Source organism: Myotis yumanensis, unplaced genomic scaffold (genome assembly GCF_028538775.1).
Source record: "Myotis yumanensis isolate MYYU_CA2020_CCGP unplaced genomic scaffold, mMyoYum1.0.hap1 SCAF_1, whole genome shotgun sequence".
Taxonomy (NCBI): Eukaryota; Metazoa; Chordata; class Mammalia; order Chiroptera; family Vespertilionidae; genus Myotis; species Myotis yumanensis.
Genome location: NW_027223752.1, coordinates 190,135,482 through 190,147,783, shown reverse-complemented (window position 1 = coordinate 190,147,783; position 12,302 = coordinate 190,135,482). Strand labels below are relative to the sequence as shown.

At 41.7% G+C, this 12,302-nt stretch overlaps 1 protein-coding gene across 1 annotated transcript in view; it reads left to right on the top strand.

Annotated features, from left to right (window-relative positions):
* Positions 1 to 12,302, top strand: part of FRAS1 (Fraser extracellular matrix complex subunit 1) — a 444,205-nt gene that overhangs the window by 261,576 nt on the left and 170,327 nt on the right. The window lies entirely within an intron of this gene.

Sequence of the window (12,302 nt, the reverse complement as noted above, 5' to 3'; positions counted from 1 at the left end):
CTGTGCCATCCAGTGTGCCAGCTCTCTGCTTCCAGACACAGTGACTTGAAGCCAGAGAGGTGAGAGCCAATTCTGTTTTACAGCAGCTTCTAGGTGAGGGGGAGGGAGGTTGGCACTGCCCTTCATCTTGCTGTAGCTGCTCCTGGGGCTGGAACTGGAAGACTACAAATGTGTAGCAGTTACTGCCTCATTCTGATTCAAAATCCTACCCATTCATCTCTCAGGGCCTGGCTCAGATTCCTTCCCTAAGAGTACCAGCTTCCTCTTGGTCTCTCCCGCATTGTAATTCCTGGCATGCTGATTATTTCTACCACTTACCTTGCACTTGTCATTGACGAGTGCCTGTTCTCTGTCAGGGATTGTTTCCCGGTGTCTAATAATAGGTGACTGTGCTGAGGGCTCATTATGTAACAAGCACTGTGCTAATCGCTTTGCATGCATTTTCCCAGTTAATACTAGCAATGGTCCTCAAGATAGGTACTAATTTGATCTCCATGTTATATATGAAGAATCTGACATACAGAAAGGTTAAGTAACTTGCTCAAAATGACAGAAGTTGGAAGATAGAACCAAGATTTGAACCTAGAGAATTACACACAATAGAAATTTGTGATTCCGCACTATAGAGACTTAAGAACGATGTTTTGATTGGTGGATTAAAAGATGGATTGATACAGACTTGTATGAAGGTAGCTTGGAGAGACACTGTTGGGAAAAGTTGCAAGAACTCTGTTTTAAATGCTCAGGGAGCTAATGTCTGGTGTAACCACCTTCTAATGCATCATAAGGTAATTATAGCAAGGATCTGTCTCCCTAGTGTGACTCATTTATTTGGTTCTTATATCTTCTTTTTCACCTCCTACTTTATTCCAACTGGTCCTATTCTTCTATCTCTATATTTTTTCAATTTTCTTGTGTCTTCTATTTTTTTAACACTTGCTTGTTTATTTTCCTTATCTTCTTTTTTTGCAATGCACTTCCTTTCCTTATTTCTCATTTTGTCACCCTATCTCCTTTGCTTGAACTCTGAATTGCATATCCAATCTCTCTCTCCAGGACTTTCAATGACTGTCTCTTCCTTGTTCTCCCGATTTGTGTTTTACTTAAGAGGCCACCCTGTCGGCTGAAGGATGATCCAATATTTCAAAGCATTTTTTTTCCTTTGAACTTTCCCTTTCAGAATAAAAGAACATGACCTGACTAAATCGGGCCTTCCTAAATTAAAACGAACTTGTATTTTCTTCTTCATGTGACTTTTACTAAACACTGTCTTACCTAGCTTTGGTAATGACAGAAAGATCTTACTTATAAACTCTCAACTTGGCAGGGCTCCCGGTGAAGTCAGGATCGCTGTTATCTTCATAAGAACTGCAGGTCAGGGCTTACATTGCAGAGAAGGTCTTTGAGGGTCTGTGCTTAAAGAACACAGCTGAATTTAGATTCCTAAGTAATCCTTTCAGTACTAAAGAGAGCAAAACTGCAGGGGCTGTAATTACCTACTTTTCTATATGTAAATCTCTGTGGTTTTAATAGATAAAATAGTGACAGATGGATGCATGATCATCACTATCAATGTCAGTTCTGATCTGATCTATTGCAGATATATTTATTGAGCACTTACTATGTTCCAGCTCCTCACATACATGATCTCATTTAGTCCTGACTGCAACCCCAGGAGGTTGGTCTTGTGACTAATAGTATAGCCCAAGAGATGGAGATTGGTGGCATTAGTCAATTTACCAATGTCTCACAGCTACTAGCAGTAGAGGTAGGCTTTGAAGCAGTGCTCCTTCAGAGGACATATGTGGGTCACTCTGTCATCAGCCTTCATCACCTGATCTAGTTCCAATACGACCTTCTCTGCTTCTCAGCAGTCATACTCTTTATAGCTCTTTTTGATGTTTTGTCATCTTGCCCACCATGCTCTTTCCCTATGCACCCTCCACTCTTTCTCAACTCACATTTTGCTCAGATCAGTTTGCATCTTTGCTTTCTTTTTTGTTTAGGAGATTAACATAATCCAATTAAAACAACAACAAACTCACCATTTCTGCTCAAATGTCTGGTATTTTCTTCTAGATGCCTCTTTTCCCTCATTATTTCTCCTCCTCCTCCTCCTCCTTCTTCTATGTTTGTTGGGTTTGTTTTTGTTTTTTTTTTTAGAGAAAGAGTGAGGAACATCAATGTGAGAGAAAAACATGAATCAGTTGTCTCCCGTAAACGCCCTGACAGGGGCTCGAACCCACAACCTAGGTATGTGCCCTGACCAGGAATCAAACCCATAACCTTTTGGTGTATGGGACGACACTCCAGCCAACTGAGCCACCCATCTGGGGCTCCTCACTTCTTCCTTTGAGAAAGGAGCTCCCTCATCCTGCCTAGGGGGCCCCTCATCTGTGACCCAGAACCTATCTGCCCCATCACCTCTATAAGCTGGTCCTTCCAGTCAGTTATTTCCTTGTCTGGTTACTCATTTCATCTCCCTCTTTCTCTTCTTCCTCCCCACCCTCTTTCTTCTAGGACCTTAGTGTCTTTTACAACCTTAATGCGACCCTCATTTCTGTTTCCTCCTTAGAGTCTGTCCCAGGTACACACATGATGATCATCTGCAGGCCCTCATTTTTATCTACTTGCTGGACAGCTGATCCACAGGAATATAATACTCAAAATTCTTCAAAGAAAACCCACCCCATCTTCCTTTCCCTGATCCACCCATCCGCAAGGTCCTTTTCTTCCTTTGTCGCCTTGTCCACCTGCTGCTGATGTTTCAATCAGTGCAATTCAAAACACTTGAGTTACATCTAATCCACCCCCCATTCCTACCCCATGCCACATTCTAATCACTGCATATCCTGCAAACTCTCCTTTCCCAATGCCTCTTAAATGTATTCCCCTTTCTCTGCTAATAGAGAGAAACCTAAGCTCATCTTTCTCCTGAAGGCTCTGCCCCACTGACGTTCTCCCCACTCCTTTCTAAGAGAGGGTAACTCTTTTGGAAGATCTGCTTTGGCTTAGAAAACACTTCGATGGTGGGAACTTGTTGATTGTTTCCCATTGCCCACGCATTGAGTATACATTTGTCGCCCTGAGTTTCAAGCCCCCCCCTGCCTATGCTGGGTGCTCCCCACTGCCCACTGTCCCTCCTGTGTGCCTGTGCATGTTGTTCTTGCCTTCTAACTAGGATTTCTCAGCCAGCACCACTTGTAAACATCAAATAAGCATACAAGTCTAAGTCCATTATCTAAAGGCAATATTACTCCCTTTAGATAAATATTCTCTGGTCCTCCTTTGACACCTATTGCATTGTAGGTGTGGCTTTGTTCTGACATTAGACCTTGTCATGGGCATCTCAAAGGAATGTTCTGAGCCTGGCTTAAGCTTCTGTCTCCCACAGTAACTTCCATAGTACCTCACACCCAATTGATGTTCCAAGAATGTTAATTAATAGAAGTGGATATTTTTCTATCATGGAAGTAAACTAAGAGTAAAACACAAACTGATAGGAGGCTAGTTACATGGGCAGGAGTGGGACTCATGTTTCCCTGTTGGCAGCAAGAACTGGCACCAAAAATGAGACAAGAGCTTTGCTCGTATATCTGAGAGTGCCTCTTGCCCCCTCCTTTTTCAAACTGTGACACTTTGGGTCTTACTGCAGCCTTCTCAACATGTTTGTGAGTTTGTTCACACTGGGTAGAGATAGAACCTACAGGTCAGTCTATTGTAGTGGGTTATGTTTTTTATGGGGTCGGGGGGTGTGATTTTTTTCAGGGTGAGACAAAAGCCATAGACACTGAAAAAAAGGGAAGTTTTGTTTTATGGTTTTTGTACTAATCCAGAGCCTCTAACAAAAAAAACAAAGAGTCCCAACCAGTTTGGCTCAGTGGGTAGAGCATCGGCCTGCGGACTGAAGGGTCCCAGGTTTGGTTCCGGTCAAGGGCAGGTACCTTGGTTGCGGGCACATACCCAGTAGGGTTTGTGCAGGAGGCAACTGATTGATGTTTCTCTCTCATCAATGTTTCTCTCTGTCCCTCTCCCTCTCTGAAAAAAATCAATAAAATATATTAAAAAAACAAAAACAAAAAAACCCCAAAGAAACAAAAGACCCACATGATTCATAAGAGCTCAGGGATGGGCTAGGACCAAAGTCATGATCCAAAAGGGAAGAGAGGATGCTTCTTTCTACTCTGCCATCGTGATTATTTCCCAGAATCCATCTGTAGTTATCTCATGAGTAACACCCTGTTGGTTTTAAAAGTGTCATCAGAATTCAAATTCCATGCACACTTCACAGGCCCTGAGTTTTGGTATGAAACCATTTCTTTTTCTCCTGATGAGGAATAGCTATGAGTGCTGATTATTTTAACCGCTTCCAAACACATTTAATGTGGTTGCATTAAGAACCTAATCGACTGACAGGTGATTATTAAAAATCTCACTGTGTGTCTAAATTTGTCTTTATAGGTCATTATTTATTAGCTAAGGAGTCACTGCCCCATAAAACCAACATCCAAAGCCATTGCTTCGACAGTACACATTTACTTTAATATCTTCAAGCTTTTTTGACTTTGCTCCAAAGATGTGAAATAAGTCATTTCACTGCCGTGTGCTTCCATCCATCACGATTGTGGGTAATCCTCAGTGATCCTCGAAGCAGAGCCTTTGTGATTTGAAGAAAGAACCATACAGCGATGACCACATGTCATTTCCTCACAGCTGCAGGGTGGCATATTACAGGATTTTGCAGCTGCCGAGTCAAAATATTAATTTTTTAGCTATTTCAATTTTTAGCACATCTGCATGCTGTGCATATTTAGAAAATGAATAGAATCCCTTGCTTGCTCAAAAGCAAGAAATGTATTCATTTCAGCTCAAGCTAATACTCCATTTCCAGGCTTCCTTGTAATGTGTTCATTAATTTGTTTGTTTAACGTGCTAATTCCCTGGGTTTGTTAGCAAACAGGCACATAGATAAACAACTGGAATTCCATCTGCCCTCCCCCATTCCCACCACATGCTTATGTTACACCAGGAAGCTGAAACAGGCCATCAATAACTGCATCCTGGGCCTCTTGTCTTCCCTTGTCACCCTTAATGAGTTTTATATTTAAAGACTTTTCACTGTAATTGAAATAGTGACAAATAAGGATTTACTTACTGAGTAGCAATGGGAGCGACGGCCTCCGGAATGGCACTGTTTTTAGGCATTTAATGGATATCCACTCCCCATTTAGACACATTTGAGGTTAGCCTCCTCTTTTGGTTATAGACGGGGGCTGGGGGTGGGCAGTGGTGGTGAGAGGCAAATGCCTGACTGCACAGATGGGGCTTTTAGGATGGGATGTTAATCTTGCAGAGTCTGCTGGGTTGGTGGGTTGGCCACTCAGCGCCCCTATTTTAGTAACCGCAGTCCTGGTACAGATTAAGCAGTGACCGTATACACTTCCTCTCATGTATCCTGTGAAATTGTTCCAAATATCACCTGTGGGGAGGAATGGGCATGGAAGGTGATTCTGGAGAAATTCACTCTGTGGTTTGTTGGCCTCTCCAGGGATACTGCCAATTGCAGGACACACTTTCTGACAGCTGTGCTCCTCCAGTGTGGGTCCAGCAAGAATATGAATTAGAATTTGTCAGATGGTCAACGCCTACCAAGAAGAATTCAAGACTTGCCTCTAAATCAGCTTAGTTTTTAGAAAATGTGCCCACAGATTTTACTGGGCCTGAAGCGACTGGTGCCTTAGCAGTTCCCCAGGACACAGCATCACCTCCTGCAGTGCCTGGAGATGGCTCCTACCACCTCTTAATTATGTTTAGATAATATGATTAATGCATTTGACCAACCATGGAGATATTTCTCTTTGTTATCTCCAATTGTACTAACAAGGCAGTTGTATGTTGTCACATGCACAGCCGAGTAGCGCCCTTCCCTCTTAGCCTGAAGTAGTTTTTGCAAACCAGGTGGTGCAATGCATATCAAACTTTTTCAAGGGCCTCCAAGTTCCCAAGTTCCTAGTGCTATTACTCCAATAATTTTTTTCTTTCATTCAACAAATAGGTAGGGGCCACCTTCTAGGTACAACTGATGTGGCCAAATTCTACTCTGTTTTCCTTTCTAAAGGTGTTTTAGAAACTGGCAATTTGTGAAAATATCTTCCTCAGTTACTGTCTGGGAGACAAACCAGTGGTATGTTTATGTTATTTTTTTTCCTAAAGGACACCCCAGATTTCCATGCCTGGTCATGATAGCTTTCATGTACCTATGTTCTTATATTCTTAATATTCTTCTTTTTAAAAAAATTAAATCTTTATTGTTCAGATTATTACAGTTGTTCCTCTTTTTCCCCCCCATAACTCCCCTCCATCCAGTTCCCCCCCTACCCTCCGCCCTCACCCCCCCCCACTGTCCTCATCCATAGGTGTACAATTTTTGTCCAGTCTCTTCCTGCACCCCCCACATCCCTTTCCCCCTGAGAATTGTCAGTTCACTCCCTTTCTATGTCCCTGATTCTATTATATTCACCAGTTTATTCTGTTCATCAGTTTATTTATTCACTCGATTTTTAGATTCACTTGTTGATAGATATGTATTTGTTGTTCATAATTTTTATCTTTACCTTTTTCTTTCTCATCCTCTTCTTAAAGAATACCTTTCAGCATTTCATATAATACTGGTTTGGTGGTGATGAACTCCTTTAGCTTTTTCTTATCAGTGAAGCTCTTTATCTGACCTTCAATTCTGAATGATAGCTTTGCTGGGTAAAGTAATTTTGGTTGTAGGTTCTTGCTATTCATCACTTTGAATATTTCTTGCCACTCCCTTCTGGCCTGCATAGTTTCTATTGAGAAATCAGCTGACAATCTTATAGGTACTCCCTTGTAGGTAACTAACTGTTTTTCTCTTGCTGCTTTTAAGATTCTCTCTTTGTCTTTTGCTCTTGACATTTTAATTATGATGTGTCTTGGTGGAGAGAGAGAAAGAGAGCAAGATATTGAAAACCTATTTGAAGAAATAATGACAGAAAACGTCCCCTACCTGATGAAAGAAATAGACTTACAAGTCCAGGAAGTGCAGAGAACCCCAAACAAAAGGAATCCAAAGAGGACCACACCAAGACACATCATAATTAATATTCTTAATATACCTAATCTAGCATAAGCCCGTGGAGAGCAATTCAGCTGTGGGATGTTATTGACAGAGGAGGGCCTTTTATATTCGTAATGGAGGGGAGGAGGGGAGAGAACAGGAGAGGTTTTGTATTGAGAGCTGCTGGATGTTTCCTTGGATTGTTGGTTTCTGTAGAAGTTCTAATGTCTTCTCCCATCATTAATTACCTTTCATACAATAATTTCCCATTTACATCTGTATTAAAAGCACATAGCTCAGTAAATAGACTGGTGAAAGACAAACACACTCATAAACTGACCCCCAGTAGCCTATAGAATAAAATCTATACCCTTTTTCATGACTTACAGGCTATTTCAAAACTGACCCACCCAGATCCTGTATGGCTTCTGCGGCTGAGCCGCACACAGTGTTCCTGTCTCGGCCTCCTCTAGCAAGCCTTCACTGCCTTCTGGACTGAGTGATACCCCTTATAGGCTTTCATTGTCCCGTTAGCATTTTATGGAGCGTTAGTAACAGACTCCTGGCAGTCCTGTGTCTCACTGTCTGCCATACACTCCCTTCTTGCTCGTCCTGATGTGCCACCATCTCCATTGCCCTGTGACACAGGACTCCATTTGGAGACAGTCCTCTTTAAGGCAAGAAGCACAGCCCAAGTCCACTCTACTCTTGGATTCTTAGATATTCCACTGGGCTGCCACCAACCTATTCTGCAGGGGGGTAGGGCAGCGGCAAAGCAAATGGTCTCCCTGCTTCTTCTTCCTCTCCAGAGTGAAGGGTTTTTCTAGGCTGGGGAACAAAGGTGGAGAGTGTAGGGGTTATGTTGGTGGGGAGAGGACTGGGTCTGATAGCTCCAGTGCACATTCAAGTCTGTTTTTCCTTCTTTCACCTGTTCTGGGCTCTTTGAATTTGGTATCTTCATAGGCCTGATTCTGATACCTTTCTTCCTGGCCCAATGGGGGATGGTTACAGTGGATGAGGAGAGAGCTCACTGGTTGATATTTCAGATTGTTGTTTGGTTTTACATATTTTATACATCCAGGGTCACTTTTCTCCACCAGACTGAAAGCTCCATGAGTACACTAGATGTTAAATATTTTTGTTGTTTGAAATAAAATATTTTTAAAGTGTTTAATCTCATGATGTAATAATACCAATTTTCACCAGCCAAATTAGCCAAGATTGTTTTACTCTTTTTAAAATCTCAGTGCAGGCAAAGTTATAATGAAACAGTCTCATGAATGGCTCTTTGAGATGTAAATTGATACAAGCTTTCTGGAAGAAAATTTTAATACTTATTAAGTATTTTGCATTTTTTCATGTCTTTAGTAGTTAAAAGTGTATGCTCTGGAGTCAGTGTGGATATGGTGTGTGCAAGCAAAAGACTTAACTTCTAAGTCTCAGTTTCTTTTGTCTTTCAAATAGGGATAATAACAATGCCTACTTCATCTTCCTAATGTGATTATGTATTTATAATAATTAGCATAGTGCTTGATATACATTCAGAGCTCAATAAATGCCAGCTATAATAATAATATGAATTGTACTCTTTTGACATTGTCTTTTAGGAAATACAGTTGACCCTTGAACGACATGATTTTAGAACAATCTAAGTCCACTTATACATGGATATTTTTTCAGTAAATACACAACCAATCCTCTATGTCTCTGGGTTTTACAGATTCAACCACCACATATCGAAAATAATATTTTTTAAATACGTTTTTATTGATTTTTTTAGAGAGAGAGGAAGGGAAAGGGAAGGAAAGAGAGATAGAAACATCAATGTGAGAGAGAAATATCAATGGGCTGCTGCTAAGGGCTGTTAGAATACACTTTGGCTTAATTTACTTCAGTTGGACTCAGGGGGCCGGCAGAACCACTCCCTGGGGGCGGGACTAGTCAAAAGATTGGACACCACCCAGTTTGACTCTCCCGCCCAGTGTTAAGGGATGGATCTCATGATGTCAAAGGCCCACCCAGATGTGATGTAACTTCCTGTAACTCAAGTATATAATAAAGCAACTTTTGCAGCTAGAGCTCTCTCTCTGCGTGCTCTGTCCCTCCAGAGGGCAGGCACTACACCCAGCCCAAGCTTTTAATCTGTTTTATATCTGTCTTTCATTATTTCTTCAATCCCGAAAGCGCCTCTTAGATTGCATGAACCCATCCAAGTCTCCTTCTCCGTGTGGGCGCGGGAAGAAGACAGCCCCAGGTAACCACGCGGTATAGGCTGCCTCTTACATACCTGCTACTGGGGATCAAGCCCCAAACCTGGGCATGTGCCCTCACTGGGAATCCAACTGGTGACCTCTTGGTGCATGGAATGATGCTCAATCCACTGAGCCACAATGGCCAGGGGAAAATAGTATTTTTGATCCATGGTTAAGCATCTAACAATATAGAGGGCCAACTGTATACATTGTTCTACACTATTTTATATAAGGGACTGAGCATCCTCAGATTTTAGTATCCACAGGAAGTCCTGGACACAATCCTCCACAGATACCAAGGGATGACTGTAATTACGTTTTAGGGAAGTCATAATTATATACAAATTTTTTACTGCACGCGGGGTTGGTACCCTTAACCCCCTGTGTTGTTCAAGGGTCACCTGTAATTTAAAACATTCAAAGGTGTTATCATTGTTTTACTGAATATCATGGAGCCTCTAAAAATTATGTTTTTGTGTGTGTGTGTGTGTTTTTTTAAATACATTTTATTGATCTTTTACAGAGAGGAAGGGAGAGGGATAGTTAGAAACATCGATGAGAGAAACATCGATCAGCTGCCTCCTGCACACCCCCCACTGGGGATGTGCCCGCAACCAAGGTACATGCCCTTGACCGGAACCGCACCTGGGACCCTTCAGTCCGCAGGCCCACGCTCTATCCACTGAGCCAAAGCGGTCAGGGCTAAAAATTATGTTTACAAAGAGTGTCTAATGACACGTGGAATGCTGATGGTATTGAGTAAAAATAAAGATATTACATGACAATGTTTAATATCACCTAATTTATTAAAAATGTATATATATATAATTGTATAGAAAACTAAGAAAAATGTCAATGTTAGTATTTCACCTGAAAGGCCTACATAGGGTGATTTTTATGCTTATTTAAACTCTGTAAAAATGTTCTTAATATTTACAATCATAGTTCACTCTGTAGTCAGAAAAATAAAACCTCAAGATCCCCATTCGAGTCCCACTCAGCCCCTGTCCTGGGAAGAAGGTCACAGTGGTGCCCTGGGCTTGCGCCTGAAGCTTGCTGCTGGTGGTGCCCGGTGGGACTGGCCACTTCAGCCTGCTGTGCCCGCATTCTGTAGGCTGCCCTCGGGAACTATACTTCTCTGATTACAAGTCAGAACGCTGGTATTAATCCTCAAGCCCTGGTTGCTCTGATTTTTGGCTTTTTTCCCTGCACATCATCACTCATTTTGAGCTTTCCCAAGATACTCTCCCCTACAAAGTGATTTTGATGTCAAGCTTCTTAAGACAAAGGTGTTTCGTGGGTTTTAGGAATTTACTTTTTTTTTCTGGTTGGTTTAATAAAAGTCAGTCAACTTTCAGATTGACTTTGGAGCATTTTTATTTAAGTGCTCTTCTGTTGGGGACTTGTATACGATGGAGGTTTGCATGAGTGTATTTCCAGGGGACCCACTCACATTGTTGTTTTGGAATGAATCGATTCATGAGATTGGGTGTTTAGAAAACTTTTTAAATTGTGGATGAATGAATAACGAATGAATACAGGTAGCGAACCAAAACAGTTAGAGAGTTCAACTTTCCAGACTCGGGTAGTTATGTGTGTGAGGTAAAACTATAACCCAATTTGGATTAATGTGATGCTTTGGGCAGCCTTCAGTTGATAGTTTTATATTTTCAGTTGTCAGTTATTGGTTTCTCTTTGCCTCTGGGTACTCATTCCATCATGCAAGTGATATGTCTTAAAACTTAACATGAAACCATGGAGAGAAGCAGAGGCCTGAGATTTGGAAGTTGAGGTCAAGGAAAGTAAATAGAGATGAGGGAAAGTATGCAATAATGCTGAATTTCAAATAATGTTGAAAATTGGTCAAGCCTAGCCAGTTTGACTCAATAGCATTGGCCCAAGGACTGAAGCGTTCCGGGTTTGATTCCAGTCAAGGGCGTGCACCTCGGTCGCAGCCTCAATCCACAGCCCCATCTGGGGCTTGTGCAGGAGGCAACCCATCGATGTATTGCTCTCACGTTGATATTTCTCTCTGTGTATCTCTTCCCCTTCTTTCTACTTTCTCTAAAAATCAATGAAAAAATATCCTCTGGTGAGGATTAATAACAATAACAAAAAAGAATGTAGGTGGAAGAATTAGCCATTTCATTCTGTGAGAGAACTGAAATAAAAATGGGTAAATACAGATGTGCTGAGATTGACAGGGAGGAATTGAAGGTGCTCATGCTTGAAGGGCTGAAAGAAGTAGAAGATGAAATAACCTGGGAAGGGAGGAGGTGGGCAGGTGGGGGTGGTGACTAGAGAAGAGCAATAAAGGTTTAAAAGCAGCTGCCATGAGGTGTGAAGGGGCGTCCATAACCCAGCTCTATCTTCCTTTAGAAATAATACTACACATTATGCTCCTTTTTTTTAACAGCTTCTAGAGATCCTTAAGATAAGACGAATCCATAAATATTTATTTATTGTACCCACAAAATACTCCCGAGACCTGCTTACTTTCTCTTCAAAGCATCCCCTGGGTGATTACTCTTTTTCATTTCTCTAATTGCACACTAGAGAAAGCTGCAGTTAGTTGCAACTAGTGTTTAGGTCTCTGCACACCTGCAGACCTTGTTGATGCATGCCTGAGCCCACAACTCCCTGCAAATACTTTCTTTAAAGAGGAAGAGGCCATGACCTTTCAACTAATCGCGCCTTGAGTCAGTAATGTGCCCGATCCGAACATGTATCCACACATTTACGTAATCACAAAGCACAGCCTCCTCCATTTGCTCTAGCAACTTTTAAAGCTTTTCTGAGTCTCCCCTTTGTACATGTAGTGCTGTGCTCCTGGCACTGTGAGTAGGGCACAGGAATAAAGATTTTAAAAAGTTTGGCGTTGTGTGGAAACCATACATTAAATCAAGGAAAATTGCCTCCTTATCATATTTCTCTCCATACAGTCATAATCTCCTTTATGAATCTCT